The sequence below is a fragment of the Bombina bombina genome, chromosome 5 (assembly GCF_027579735.1).
Source record: "Bombina bombina isolate aBomBom1 chromosome 5, aBomBom1.pri, whole genome shotgun sequence".
NCBI lineage: Eukaryota > Metazoa > Chordata > Amphibia > Anura > Bombinatoridae > Bombina > Bombina bombina.
In genome coordinates, this window is record NC_069503.1 from 898,956,396 (window position 1) to 898,972,387 (window position 15,992).

The window sequence follows — 15,992 nt, forward strand, 5'->3', positions numbered from 1 at the left end:
CCACCCATGCGACCTCAGAAATGCCAGAACTATGTCCGTATGGGACTTGGCAATTTGGAAGTTTGACGCCTGTATCAGGATGTCGTCTAGATAAGGGGCCACTGCTATGCCCTGCCCAGAAGCGACCCCAGAACCTTTGTAAAAATTCTTGGGGCTGTAGCTAACCCGAAGGGAAGAGCCACAAACTGATATTTTACCACTCTCCTCTTACTACCTCCATCTTTGTTGAGAGTTGCAAGAGAATGACTGGATATGGCAGTTAGGGGAGGAGCTATATAGCAGCTCTGCTGTGGGTGTCCTCTTGCAACTTCCTGTTGGGAAGGAGAATATCCCACAAGTAATGGATGATCCGTGGACTGGATACACCATACAAGAGAAATATGTTTTATGGGTTTTATGTCCTTGTTTCTTTGCATAAATGTTTTGTAGATCTATTTATATAGCCCATAAAGTTTTTTTTGTTTTTTTTAAAGTATAGTTTTGCTTATTTTTAAATAACATTGCTCTGATTTTCAGACTCCTAACCAAGCCCCAAATGTTTAGGAGAATACAGTCAGCTACCTACTCCAGCTTGCTCCTGTTTGTGTAAAGGGTCTTTTCATATGCAAAAGAAGGGGGAGGGGGGTAGTGTCTTATTTGCCACTTGCAGTGGGCTTTCCAACTACCTTTTCAACAGAGCTAAACTGAGAGCTTCTAAGTTTTTAAACAGTTTTATACTGGATTTTTATATCAGTATCTGTGCATCTTATTCTTTAAAGTAGTGTCTATTACATACAGTTGTATGAAAATGAGTGTATAATGTCCCTTTAAAAAGGGACGGTCAAGTCAAATAAAATTTTCATGATTCAGACATAGCACACAATTTTAAACAATTTTCCAATTGACTTTCATTATCTAAATGCACACAATCTTTTTCTATGCACACTTTCTGAGATACCAGCTCCTACTGCAATATTCACAGGATATACGCATATGCATATTTTGATTGGATGACGGCAGTCATATGATGCATTTGGAAGGAAAATTTAACAAACTGACGTTGGTCAAAAATAAAAATCTACTACTTGATTGAAATTCAAACTAAGTGCTTTTGCATGGTCTCTGTTATGCATTTTTTAATTATGCAATTCTATGTTTAGTGGTCCTTTAATAAGAAAACATATCCTTTACCTGCTTCTAATATTGAGCTTTGGGAAACTATACCCAAAGTAGATGGGGCCATTTCTACTTTTGCTAAACGTACTACTCTTCCTTTAGAATATATTTCTTCCTTTAAAGACCCTTTAGGTAGAAAGTTAGAATCCTTCCATATGAGGGCTTTTCAGTAAGCAGGTTCTCTTTAGACCAGTAGTTTCTATAGCGGGTGTGGCTGCTGCTTCTTCCTTTTAATTCAATAGTCTTCCTTAGCAGCTTTATGACTATTTTTAAAACTTTTGAAAATGCACAAAATGTGCTAATGCTTTTAGTTGTGATGTTTAATGCTAAAAAGTAGGTCTTTAGCCATAAATCCCTTCTTGAAAGTACTGCCAAAGTCTTGGTCTGCTGATATCTTTTCTAAAGCCAGGCGTAAATCTCTTTCTGTTCAGGGAAAGATATTATTTGGTTCAGGTTTGGTTTCTGTTATCTCTACTGTGACTGGAGGTAAAGCAGCTTTTCTTCCTCAGGACAAGGGTAAATTTAAAGCTCCTAATCATTTTCGGCCTTTGTCAAAACAGGACACAAAAATCAGATACTTCCTCTCAGAAGCAAGGTTCCTCTGGTTCTGTCTGTAAGCCAAGTTATAACTTAAACAAGTCTAAGCAGTCCAAAAAATCAACTACCTCATCCAAGTCTGGAATGGGGGCCGTACCTTCATGCAAAGGCTCTGGTTGGGGGGCAGGTTATGCCTTTTCAGGATCCTTGGATTCTAAATATAGTCTTCCAAGGTTACAGAATATGATTCAAAATAAGGCCTCCCATGGGAAGATTTTTTTCTTTTCCGAAAAATCTTGTGAAGGCTCGTGCATTTTTTTCAGTCCGTTTTGTTTCTAAAATCTATGGGAGCGATAGCTCCAGTTCTGATGCTAAAAGCTCTGAACAAAATTGGGACTTTGCACTATTCTACCTTTTGTTCAGCAAGGTCAGTTTATGTCCACAATAGATTTAAAGGATGCATAACTTCATGTTTCTATTCACAAGGAACATCATCAGTTCCTAAGGTTTTCTTTTCTAGGCAAGCATTTTCGGTTTGTTGCTCTGTCGTTTGGTCTGGCTACAGTCCCAGAATTTTCTCCAAGGTCCTGGGTACTCTTATGTCTATGATCAGAGCCCAATGTATTGCTGTGTTTCCTCAAGCTCCATCTATTCATTTATCAGAATCTCATACCAGCAGACTGTTGTTCCCTCAATAACATTCAATTTTTCAAAGAGTACCATGGTTCCTCAGACAAAGGTTTTTTTCTGGGGTTCAGATAGATCTGGATTCCAGGAGACTTTGCTTGACAGATCTAAGAAGAATTTAGTTAGTGTCCGCCTGTCTAAACCTTTAGCCTCTTTACCCTTGGCTTCTCTTTGCATGGGTGTGTTAGGTCTCATGATTGTGGCATTGGATGCTATTCTGTTTTCAGCTTTGTATGCTTTGCAATGGTGCAGGGATCACACTCCGCTATCTCAAAGGATACATCTAGAATTCAGAACAACCCAGTCTCTATTTTGATGGCTCAATTATCAGCTTATTACGCAGAGGGCTTCTTTTGTTCATCCTACTTGGCCTGTGATCACAGGTTGGGGGGCCGTCTGGGGGTCTCAAGAGTGCAAGAGGGTTTGGTTTCCTCAGGAGGTGAGGTTACCTATAAATGTTCTAGACCTCTGTGCAATTTTCAGAGCCCTTCAGAGTTGGTCTCTGTTAAAAAAATAAAAAGTAGTCTTATCTCCATTTTTAGACAGACACAGCAGTGGCTTATATCGATCATCAAGAGTGAACTCAAAGTTCCCTAGCCATGAAGGAAGTATTGCAAAGACTTTCCAGGGCAGAAAGTCAATTGTTGTCTAATTTATGCTGTTCATATTCCAGGAGTGGACAGCTGGGAAGCAGATTTTCTCAGCTCATCAGTACTTGCATCCAGGAGAGTGGTCTCTTTATCTGGATTTGTTCAAATCAGATAACATATTTGGGCTTCCCAGAAATAGATCTGATGGCCTCTTCCCTGGGTGATTGCCAGAATCAGACAATAAGAAGCGTCAGTGATTCTAATTGCTCTGGCTTGGTCTTGCAGAGTTTGGTGAGCAGATCTGCTTCAGAAGTCCAGTTCTCCTTGGCCACTTCCCCTGCATCCAGACCTTTTGTATCAAGTTCCATTTTTCCATTCGTATCTCATGTCTAAACTTGATGGCATGGAGATTGAATAGATAGTTCTTATGTAGAGAGGGTTCTCTGATCTTGTTATTGAGACTGACACAGGCTCGTAAGCCTATGACAAGAAAAATGTATTAAGGTTTTGGAGTACCTTTATTTCTTGGTGGTTGGATCATGGTTTCTCATGGCATTGTTTTTGAACTCCTAGGATTTTGCAGTTTGCAAGATGTTTTGAATAACACAAATTTCTGGGATTAAAAGAAGAGAACATTTTCCAGAGAGCTATTTGCATAATTTTGATGCTGTTCGAGCTTTGAAGTTTTATGTTGACGTTACTAAGGATTTCAGACAAACATCGTGTTTATCTGTTCACTTTTCTGATTCCTGGAAATTGCAGACGGTTTCTGCCATTTCTTTGGCTTCTTGGTTGAAATTGCTGATCCATTAGGCTTACTTGGAGGCAGGTCAGCCTCCACCTAAACGGATTACTGCTTATTCTACTAGATCAGTCACTACTACTTGGGATTTTAAGAAATTGGTCTCAGTTGACCAAATTTGCAAAGCAACTACTTGGTCTTCTTTGCGCTTTTTCCATTGTTGGTTTATTCTTGCGTTCATCTTTCTTTCCCTGCTCCTATTTGTTTGCTCTTAATTCTTTTCCTACCTCAATTGCTTGGCTACACATTAGACTGCGGTACCTGTGAAGTGCCAGGTGTTTTAAAAAGAGCTCTTGGGGTTTGGGAATCTTTTCCTTCCTCCTAGGGCAGGGAAGAAGAGCAATTCCCAGGAGTAATGGATTGTGGACTCTCACCACCATGAAAGAAATTAATTTATCAGGAAAACAAAATTTTGTTTTTGTCTCTCCCACACCTCAGAAGTGACAAGATCAATCACCCCAACTTTTGCTTGGTCAAGGCGATTATGAGAGCAGGTGGCAGATTTGGACAAGAAATTGGTGATTGTAGGCAGACAGGTTCTCTACTTGATAAATCTCATGATAAATTTTGCCATATGAATAAAAAAAGCGATTATTAAAAAAGGGACAATCAGATTTAGTTGCAGTACATACTTGGCAATGTCTTTTGGAAGAGGTGGTATCTGTACGTAAGTTGTTTTTTACTTTTTTCATCCTGTCACAATTTTGCAGAAAAAGTCCTCTACTATTTTATATCAAGTTCATAAATTAAACAGGGAGGAGAAAAAAAAAAAGTGTCAGTCTAGATTTTAATTCCAGTCAAATCAAAACTGCATTATACTGAAGAGAATGGCTGTGGTAAATGGCAAAGTAAGTATTACATTTGCTGCACTTAAGGGGGGAAGGCAAAAATAGCGGCAATTGGAAAAAGGTGGGAACATTTTAATTAAATTATAATTTAAAAAAAAAAATAATTAAAAAACAAATCTAGGTCAGGATTCCGAAGCAACAGAATACCAGGTGACCTAAAAAACAGGCATCAGGCCTTGAATTGTGACCCCCCAAGTGGCATTATTGCTCCACTACCACTGTTCTTTGTGTTTGCAGCTGTCCGAATTCGTAAGCTGTATTCACGTTTGGAGACCATTCTACATTTTTTACAGCTATGCCACACACTCTATTTCATATTTTCTAAAACTGTAAGTCAAGAAAATGTAAGCATTAAACACTGGCACCTAGATTACGAGTTTTGCGATAATAGGGGTGCGGTGCCAACAAGCAGTTTTCCCTCACCGTTCACCTACAGACAACGCTGGTATTACGGGTTTTTAAAAACCCGGCGTTAGCCGCAGAAAAGTGAGCGTAGAGCAAAATTTAGCTCCACATCTCACCTCAATACCTGCTCTGCTTAAGTCAGCGGTGAACCCCTAATCTGCTGCCCCCAACATCGCCGACACCTACATTATATTTATTAACCCCTAATCTGCCGTCCTCAATGTCGCCGCAACCTACCTACATTTATTAACCCCTAATCTGCCGCCCCAACGTCGCTGCCACTATAATAAAGTTATTAACCCTAAACCGAAGTCTAACCCTAACACCCCCTAACTTAAATATAATTTAAATAAATCTAAATAAAATAACTATCATTAACTAAATTATTCCTATTTAAAACTAAATACTTACCTATAAAATAAACCCTAAACTAGCTACAATATAACTAATAGTTACATTGTAGCTATCTTAGGGTTTATTTTTATTTTACAGGCAACTTTGTATTTATTTTAACTAGGAAGTTATTAAATAACTATTTAATAACTATTGTACCTAGTTAAAATAAATACAGTTATTTAATAACTTCCTAGTTAAAATACAAATATACCTGTAAAATAAATCCTAACCTAAGTTACAATTACACCTAACACTACACTAAATTAATTACCTTAACTAAATACAATTAAATACAATTTTTAAAAAAAATATCTAAAGTACGAAAAACATAATTTATGTAAGAACTTACCTGATAAATTCATTTCTTTCATATTAGCAAGAGTCCATGAGCTAGTGACGTATGGGATATACATTCCTACCAGGAGGGGCAAAGTTTCCCAAACCTCAAAATGCCTATAAATACACCCCTCACCACACCCACAAATCAGTTTAACGAATAGCCAAGAAGTGGGGTGATAAGAAAAAAGTGCGAAGCATAAATATAAGGAATTGGAATAATTGTGCTTTATACAAAAAAATAACCACCACAAAAAAAGGGTGGGCCTCATGGACTCTTGCTAATATGAAAGAAATGAATTTATCAGGTAAGTTCTTACATAAATTATGTTTTCTTTCATGTAATTAGCAAGAGTCCATGAGCTAGTGGCGTATGGGATAATGACTACCCAAGATGTGGATCTTCCACGCAAGAGTCACTAGAGAGGGAGGGATAAAATAAAGACAGCCAATTCCGCTGAAAAAAATCCACACCCAAAAATAAAGTTTAAATCTTATAAAGAAAAAAACTGAAAATATAAGCAGAAGATTCAAACTGAAACAGCTGCCTGAAGTACTTTTCTACCAAAGACAGCTTCAGAAGAAGAAAATACATCAAAATGGTAGAATTTAGTAAAAGTATGCAAAGAAGACCAAGTTGCTGCTTTGCAAATCTGATCACCGAAGCTTCATTCCTAAACGCCCAGGAAGTAGAAACTGACCTAGTAGAATGAGCTGTAATCCTTTGAGGCAGAGTTTTACCCGACTCGACATAAGCATGATGAATTAAAGATTTCAACCAAGATGCCAAAGAAATGGCAGAGGCCTTCTGACCTTTCCTAGAACCGGAAAAGATAACAAATAGACTAGAAGTCTTTCGGAAATTCTTAGTAGCTTCAACATAATATTTCAAAGCTCTAACTACATCCAAAGAATGCAATGATTTCTCCTTAGAATTCTTAGGATTAGGACATAATGAAGGAACCACAATTTCTCTACTAATGTTGTTGGAATTCACAACCTTAGGTAAAAATTCAAAAGAAGTTCGCAACACCGCCTTATCCTGGTGAAAAATCAGAAAAGGAGACTCACAAGAAAGAGCAGATAATTCAGAAACTCTTCTGGCAGAAGAGATGGCCAAAAGGAACAAAACTTTCCAAGAAAGTAATTTAATGTCCAATGAATGCATAGGTTCAAACGGAGGAGCTTGAAGAGCCCTCAGAACCAAATTCAAACTCCAAGGAGGAGAAATTGACTTAATGACAGGTTTTATACGAACCAAAGCTTGTACAAAACAATGAATATCAGGAAGATTAGCAATCTTTCTGTGAAAAAGAACAGAAAGAGCAGAGATTTGTCCTTTCAAGGAACTCGCAGACAAACCTTTATCCAAACCATCCTGAAGAAACTGTAAAATTCTCGGAATTCTAAAAGAATGCCAGGAAAAATGATGAGAAAGACACCAAGAAATATAAGTCTTCCAGACTCTATAATATATTTCCCTAGATACAGATTTACGAGCCTGTAACATAGTATTAATCACAGAGTCAGAGAAACCTCTTTGACCAAGAATCAAGCGTTCAATCTCCATACCTTTAAATTTAAGGATTTGAGATCCTGATGGAAAAAAGGACCTTGCGACAGAAGGTCTGGCCTTAACGGAAGAGTCCACGGTTGGCAAGAGGCCATCCGGACAAGATCCGCATACCAAAACCTGTGAGGCCATGCTGGAGCTACCAGCAGAACAAATGAGCATTCCTTCAGAATCTTGGAGATTACTCTTGGAAGAAGAACTAGAGGCGGAAAGATATAGGCAGGATGATACTTCCAAGGAAGTGACAATGCATCCACTGCTACCGCTTGAGGATCCCTGGATCTGGACAGATACCTGGGAAGTTTCTTGTTTAGATGAGAAGCCATCAGATCTATTTCTGGAAGTCCCCACATTTGAACAATCTGAAGAAATACCTCTGGGTGAAGAGACCATTCGCCCGGATGTAACGTTTGGCGACTGAGATAATCCGCTTCCCAATTGTCTATACCTGGGATATGAACCGCAGAAACTAGACAGGAGCTGGATTCCGCCCATACCAGAATTTGAGATACTTCTTTCATAGCCAGAGGACTGTGAGTCCCTCCTTGATGATTGATGTATGCCACAGTTGTGACATTGTCTGTCTGAAAACAAATGAACGATTCTCTCTTTAGAAGAGGCCAAGACTGAAGAGCTCTGAAAATTGCACGGAGTTCCAAAATATTGATCGGTAATCTCACCTCCTGAGATTCCCAAACCCCTTGTGCTGTCAGAGACCCCCACACAGCTCCCCAACCTGTAAGACTTGCATCTGTTGAAATTACAGTCCAGGTCGGAAGAACAAAAGAAGCCCCCTGAACTAAACGATGGTGATCTGTCCACCACGTCAGAGAGTGTCGTACAATCTGTTTTAAAGATATTAATTGAGATATCTTTGTGTAATCCCTGCACCACTGGTTCAGCATACAGAGCTGAAGAGGCCACATGTGAAAACGAGCAAAGGGGATCGCGTCCGATGCAGCAGTCATAAGACCTAGAATTTCCATGCATAAGGCTACCGAAGGGAATGATTGTGACTGAAGGTTTCAACAAGCTGATATCAATTTTAGACGTCTCTTGTCTGTCAAAGATCATGGACACTGAATCTATCTGGAAACCTAAAAAGGTTACCTGTGTCTGAGGAATCAATGAACTTTTTGGTAAATTGATCCTCCAACCATGATGTTGAAGAAACAACACAAGTCGATTCGTATGAGATTCTGCTAAATATGAAGACTGAGCAAGTACCAAGATATCGTCCAAATAAGGAAATACCACAATACCCTGTTCTCTGATTACAGACAGAAGGGCACCGAGAACCTTCATAAAAATTCTTGGAGCTGTAGCTAGGCCAAACGGCAGAGCCACAAACTGGTAATGCTTGTCTAGGAAAGAGAATCTCAGAAACTGATAGTGATCTGGATGAATCGGAATATGCAGATATGCATCCTGTTAATCTATTGTAGACATATAATGCCCTTGCTGAACAAAAGGCAGGATAGTCCTTACAGTTACCATTTTGAATGTTGGTATCCTTACATAACGATTCAATATTTTTAGATCCAGAACTGGTCTGAAGGAATTCTCCTTTGGTACAAGGAAGAAATTTGAATAAAACCCCAGTCCCTGTTCCAGAACTGGAACTGGCATAATTACTCCAGCCAACTCTAGATCTGAAACACATTTCAGAAATGCTTGAGCCTTCGCTGGGTTTACTGGGACACGGGAAAGAAAAATTCTCTTTGCAGGAGGCCTTATCTTGAAGCCAATTCTGTACCCTTCTGAAACAATGTTCTGAATCCAAAGATTGTGAACGGAATTGATCCAAATTTCTTTGAAAAAACGTAATCTGCCCCCTACCAGCTGAGCTGGAATGAGGGCCGCACCTTCATGTGGACTTAGGAGCTGGCTTTGATTTTCTAAAAGGCTTGGATTTATTCCAGACTGGAGATGGTTTCCAAACTGATACCGCTCCTGTGGGTGAAGGATCAGGCTTTTGTTCCTTATTGTGACGAAAGGAACGAAAACGATTATTAGACCTAAATTTACCTTTAGATTTTTTATCCTGTGGTAAAAAAGTTCCTTTCCCTCCAGTAACAGTTGAGATAATAGAATCCAACTGAGAACCAAACAATTTATTACCCTGGAAAGAAAGGGAAAGCAGAGTAGACTTAGAAGACATATCAGCATTCCAAGTTTTAAGCCATAAAGCTCTTCTAGCTAAAATAGCTAGAGACATATACCTGACATCAACTCTAATGATATCAAAGATGGCATCACAAATAAAATTATTAGCATGTTGAAGAAGAATAATAATGCTATGAGAATTATGATCTGTTACTTGTTGCGCTAAAGCTTCTAACCAAAAAGTTGAAGCTGCAGCAACATCCGCTAAAGATATAGCAGGTCTAAGAAGATTACCTGAACACAAGTAAGCTTTTCTTAGAAAGGATTCAATTTTCCTATCTAAAGGATCCTTAAAGGAAGCACCATCTGCCGTAGGAATAGTAGTACGCTTAGCAAGAGTAGAGACAGCCCCATCAACCTTAGGGATTTTGTCCCAAAACTCTAATCTGTCAGATGGCACAGGATATAATTGCTTAAAACGTTTAGAAGGAGTAAATGAATTACCCAAATTATTCCATTCCCTGGAAATTACTTCAGAAATAGTACTAGGGACAGGAAAAACTTCTGGAATAACTACAGGAGATTTAAAAACCTTATCTAAACGTTTAGATTTAGTATCAAGAGGACCAGAATCCTCAATTTCTAATGCAATTAGGACTTCTTTAAGTAAAGAACGAATAAATTCCATTTTAAATAAATATGAAGATTTATCAGCATCAATCTCTGAGACAGAATCCTCTGAACCAGAAGAACCATTATCAGAATCAGAATGATGATGTTCATTTAAAAATTCATCTGAAAAATGAGAAGTTTTAAAAGACTTTTTACGTTTACTAGAAGGAGGAATAACAGACATAGCCTTCTTAATGGATTTAGAAACAAAATCTCTTATGTTATCAGGAACACTCTGAGAATTAGATGTTGACGGAACAGCAACAGGTAATGTAACAGTACTAAAGGAAATATTATCTGCATTAACAGTTTGTCATGACAAACAGTACAAACAACAGCTGGAGGAACAGATACCATAAGTTTACAGCAGATACACTTAGCTTTGGTAGCTCCAGCACCAGGCAGCGATTTTCCAGAAGTATCTACTGACTCCGTTTCAACGTGGGACATCTTGCAATATGTAATAGAAAAAACAACATATATAGCAAAATTGATCAAATTCCTTGAATGACAGTTTCAGGAATGGGAAAAAATGCCAGTGAACAAGCTTCTAGCAACCAGAAGCAATAAATAATGAGACTTAAATAATGTGGAGACAATAGTGACGCCCATATTTTTTTAGCGCCAAAAATGGCGCCCACATTATTTGGCGCCTAAATGCTTTTGGCGCCAAAAATGACGCCACATCCGGAACGCCGACACTTTTGGCGCAAAAGAACGTCAAAAATGAGGCAACTTCCGGCGACACGTATGAAGCATTTTCAGCCCCCGCGAGCCTAACAGCCCACAGGGAAAAAGTCAAATTTTAAGGTAAGAAAAAAATTGATTTATTCATATGCATTATCCCAATATGAAACTGACTGTCTGAAATAAGGAATGTTGAACATCCTGAGTCAAGGCAAATAAATGTTTGAATACATATATTTAGAACTTTATAAAAAAGTGCCCAACCATAGCTTAGAGTGTCACAGAAAATAAGACTTACTTACCCCAGGACACTCATCTACATGTTGTAGAAAGCCAAACCAGTACTGAAACGAAAATCAGTAGAGGTAATGGTATATAAATAAGAGTATATTGTCGATCTGAAAAGGGAGGTAAGAGATGAATCTCTACGACCGATAACAGAGAACCTATGAAACAGACCCCGTAGAAGGAGATCATTGAATTCAAATAGGCAATACTCGCCTCACATCCCTCTGACATTCACTGCACGCTGAGAGGAAAACCGGGCTCCAACCTGCTGCGGAGCGCATATCAACGTAGAATCTAGCACAAACTTACTTCACCACCTCCATAGGAGGCAAAGTTTGTAAAACTGATTTGTGGGTGTGGTGAGGGGTGTATTTATAGGCATTTTGAGGTTTGGGAAACTTTGCCCCTCCTGGTAGGAATGTATATCCCATACGTCACTAGCTCATGGACTCTTGCTAATTACATGAAAGAAAAAACAAACACTAAATTACAAAAAATAAAATTACAAGTTTTTTTAAACTAATTACACCTACTCTAATCCCCCTAATAAAAAAGCCCCCCAAAATAATAAAAAGCCCTACCCTATACTAAATAACAAATAGCCCTTAGAAGGGCCTTTTGCGGGGCATTGCCCCAAAGTAATCAGCTCTTTTACCTGTAAAAAAAAAAAAAATACAATACCCCCCAACATTAAAACCCACCACCCACACACCCAACCCTACTCTAAAACCCACCCAATCCCCCCTTAATAAAACCTAACACTAACCCCTTGAAGATCACCCAACCTTGAGAAGTCTTCACCCAACCGGGCTGAAGTCGTCAACGAAGCCAGCTGAAGTGGTCCTCCAGACGGGCAGAAGTCTTCATCCATCAGGCGCGGCTCCATCTTAAAGACATCCGACACTGAGCATCCTCTTCAAAAGAAGTCCAACTGAAGAATGAAGGTATTTTTAAGTGACGTCATCCAAGATGCCGTCCCTTGAATTCCGATTGGCTGATAGAATTCTATCAACCAATCGGAATTAAGGTAAGAAAAAATCCTATTGGCTGATCCAATCCGCCAATAGGATTGAGCTTGCATTCTATTGGCTGATCCAATCCGCCAATAGGATTGAGCTTGCATTCTATTGGCTGATTCAATCAGCCAATAGAATGCCAGCTTGCATTCTATTGGCTGATTGGAACCGCCAATAGGATTGAACTTCAATCCTATTGGCTGATTGCATCAGCCAATAGGATTTTTCCTACCTTAATTCTGATTGGCTGATAGAATTCTATCAGCCAATCGGAATTCAAGGGATGCCATCTTGGATGACGTCACTTAAAAGGTACCTTCATTCTTCAGTTGGACTTCGTTTGAAGAGGATGCTCCGCGTCGGATGTCTTGAAGATGGAGCCGCTCCGCGCCAGATGGATGAAGATAGAAGATGCCGCCTGGATTAAGACTCCTGCCCGTCTGGAAGACCTCTTCTGGCCAGGTTGGATGAAGACTTCTGCACGTCTGGAGGACCACTTCGCCCGGCTTCGTGGAGGACTTCAGCCCGGCTGGGTGAAGACTTCTCAAGGGAGGGTGATCTTCAAGGGGTAAGTGTTAGGTTTTATTGAGGGGGGATTGGGTGGGTTTTAGAGTAGGGTTGGGTGTGTGGGTGGTGGGTTTTAATCTTGGGGGGGCATTGTATATATTTTTATTTTATTTTTTACAGGTAAAAGCTGATTACTTTGGGGCAATGCCCCACAAAAGGTCCTTTTAATGGCTATTTGTAATTTAGTATAGGGTAGGGCTTTGTATTATTTTGGGGTCTTTTTTATTTTATTAGGGGGATTAGAGTAGGTGTAATTCGTTTAAAAAACTTTTAATTATTTTATTATTTTCTGTAATTTAGTGTTTGTTTTTTGTACTTTAGATTTTTTTTTAAATTGTATTTAATTGTATTTAGTTAAGGTAATTAATTTAATTATAGTGTAGTGTTAGGTGTAATTGTAACTTAGGTTAGCATTTATTTTACAGGTAAATTTGACTTTATTTTAACTAGGTAGCTATTAAATAGTTATTAAACTATTTAATATCTATTGTACCTAGTTAAAATAAATACAAAGTTGCCTGTAAAATAAAAATAAACCCTAAGATAGCTACAATGTAACTTAGTTATATTGTAGCTATCTTAGGGTTTATTTTATTTTATAGGTAAGTATTTGGTTTTAAATAGGAATTATTTAGTGAATTGTAGTAATTTTATTTAGATTTATTTAAATTATATTTAAGTTGGGGGGGGTTAGGATTAGACTTAGGGGTTAATAACTTTAATATAGTTGCGGCGACGTTCTGGGCAGCAGATTAGGGGATAATAAATTTAGGTGTCGGCGATGTTAGGGACGGCTGATTAGGAGTTAATAAAATTAAACTAGTGTTTGTGATGCGGGAGGGCGGCGTTTTAGGGGTTAATATATTTTTATAGTGGTGTCGATGTCCGATTAGGCGTTAAACATTTTTATTTAGTGTTTGCGATGTGGGGGGGGGGCTCGGTTTAGGGGTTAATAGGTAGTTTATGGGTGTTAGTGTACGTTTTAGCACTTTAGATCTGAGTTTTAGGCTACGGTGTTAGCCCATAAAACTCTTAACTACTGACTTTTAAATGCGGTATCAGTCTTGACAGGAGAGGCTGTACCGCTCACTTTTGGTTAGACTCGTAATACCGGCGTAATGCAAGTCCCATAGAAAATATAGGATACGCAATTGACGTAAGTGGATTTGCGGTATTTTTGAGTCTGACCAAAAAAGTGAGCGGTACACCTGTACCTGCAAGACTCTTAATACCAGTGGGTGTTAAAAAGCAGCGTTAGGACCTCTTAACGCTGCTATTTAACCCTAACGCACAACTCGTAATCTAGCCGTATATCTTTACAAATTATCCTCTGCCTTATTGATTTTTGTCCCACAAGCTGCTAAGCATTAGCAGTTGCATTTTGCTGCGACTACCGGTGAAGTCATTTCCAGAGACTTTACTCAAGGCCTGTAGGAACCAGGAATAATATTTAAAAAACAGACAGTGGTATTTGTTTATAGATATATGGAGGAGAATAAAAAAATATATAAAACAATTTAGTAGCCAGTGCTCCCTGGCTCCTAGATTTGTTGAGCCCTGAATTACATGCTGTAAACAAATGACAATTTTCTATACAAAGTCATTAAGAGAAAGCTTATCTACATGTAAGGTATTGAAAGCTTATGGAACAAAAAAAAAAAATTTTGTTGGTCCATTTAAAAAAAAGGTATAACAATATTCTAAAAGGAATATACAAAATCATGTACTGTCATTAACTTATAGCCTCCTTTGTAAATTCTCAGCCAATTTCTATCTCCTCTTCTCCAGGAAAGGCGGCACATTCTGTTTCCATGTTAGAAATGTTGACATGTATCTGTGTACATACAGACTACAAAAAGCTGGCTCCTTTATTTATTTCTCTCAAGGCTCCTAAATTCTTAAAAGTGTAATCAAACCCCTAACCAGGTAGTATACATTAAAGGGACACTAAACCCAATTTTTTTCTTTCGTGATTCAGATAGAGCATGCAATTTTAAGGAAATTTCTAATTTACTCCTATTATCAATTTTTCTTCATTCTCTTGCTATCTTTATTTGATAAGCAGGAATGTAAAGTTTAGGAGCCGTCCTATTTTAGGTTCAGCACGCTGGATAGCGTTTGCTTATTGGTGGCTACATTTAGCCACCAATCAGCAAGCACAACCCAGGTGCTGAATAAAAAAAATGGGCCGGCTCCCAAGCTTTGCATTCCTCCTTTTCAAATAAAGATAGCAAGAGAATGAAGAAAAATTGATAATAGGAGTAAATTAGAAAGTTTCTTACAATTGCATGCACTATCTGAATCATAAAAGAAAAAAAAAATTGGGTTTAGTATTCCTTTAACTGATAAAATGTTACATTTTTCTTAATATGTTGAATAAAAAAAAAAAAAAAAGCTGTACGTTTTAAAGCACACATCTAAATAAGGTAAAAAAACAAAAAACCCAAAACCCAAAACAAAAAACCCAAAACAAAAAACCCAAAACAAAAAACCCAAAACAAAAAACCCAAAACAAAAAACCCAAAACAAAAAACCCAAAACAAAAAACATCATACTTAAGAGTGATTTGATAGATTCCGTTCGTCTCACACCTGGTTGTTTTCCAACAGTCTTTTTTTCCTTTGCGATCTTAACCGGTCCCACTGGCACTTCTTGGAGGAAACCAGACTATAAAAGTTTCCATTTTTATAGGTCTACAAACAAAGGGAAAAAAAGCAGATTTCAGAAACTCATTCTGTTTCTCTGACAAGAATGACAACAAACCACATATTTTCCCTGACTCCATGGTACTGCCTGTACAAGGGCAGAGGCACTGTATACAAATAATAAATAAATAAATAAAAAAGTTTGATATGATAAAGAAAGTGGTGTTGCCTGGCTAAAAACCTAAGAAAATGTATATTTTACTTGATACGCTGTATAAAAGATAAAGCGGGCAACATCTAGAAGAGAGCAGGAACCTGCACACATTAAAATGTTCCCTGAAAATGATGAACTCTTTAAATTAATTCTTCATGATCTTATCCTTGACAATTGGGGAGTTTGATACCTCTAAAAGACCTTAAAAAGAGAGATAGTCTACTCCTGAATTTGTATTGTTTAAAAAGATAGATAATCCCTTTATTAGCCATTCCCCAGTTCTGTATAAACAACAGTTATATTAGTAAACGTTTTACCTCTTTGATTACCCTGTATCTAAGTCTCTGCAGACTGTGGCCTTATTTTAGTTCTTTTGACAGACTGGCATTGTAGCCAATCAGTTCTGACTAGAGATGGGAAGGCCTGGCAAAAAAAAAAAAAAAAAGGGGGAAAATTAGGAAAAAAAAG

At 38.1% G+C, this 15,992-nt stretch overlaps 1 protein-coding gene across 2 annotated transcripts in view; it reads right to left on the reverse strand.

Annotated features, from left to right (window-relative positions):
• The window catches only part of PLAG1 (PLAG1 zinc finger), a 262,732-nt gene that overhangs the window by 171,792 nt on the left and 74,948 nt on the right, over positions 1–15,992 (reverse strand). For both annotated transcript variants that reach the window (XM_053715053.1, XM_053715052.1), the window contains exon 2: positions 15,221–15,358. The gene's annotated coding sequence lies outside the window, so the exon portion shown is untranslated. The remainder of the gene's footprint in view (positions 1–15,220; positions 15,359–15,992) is intronic.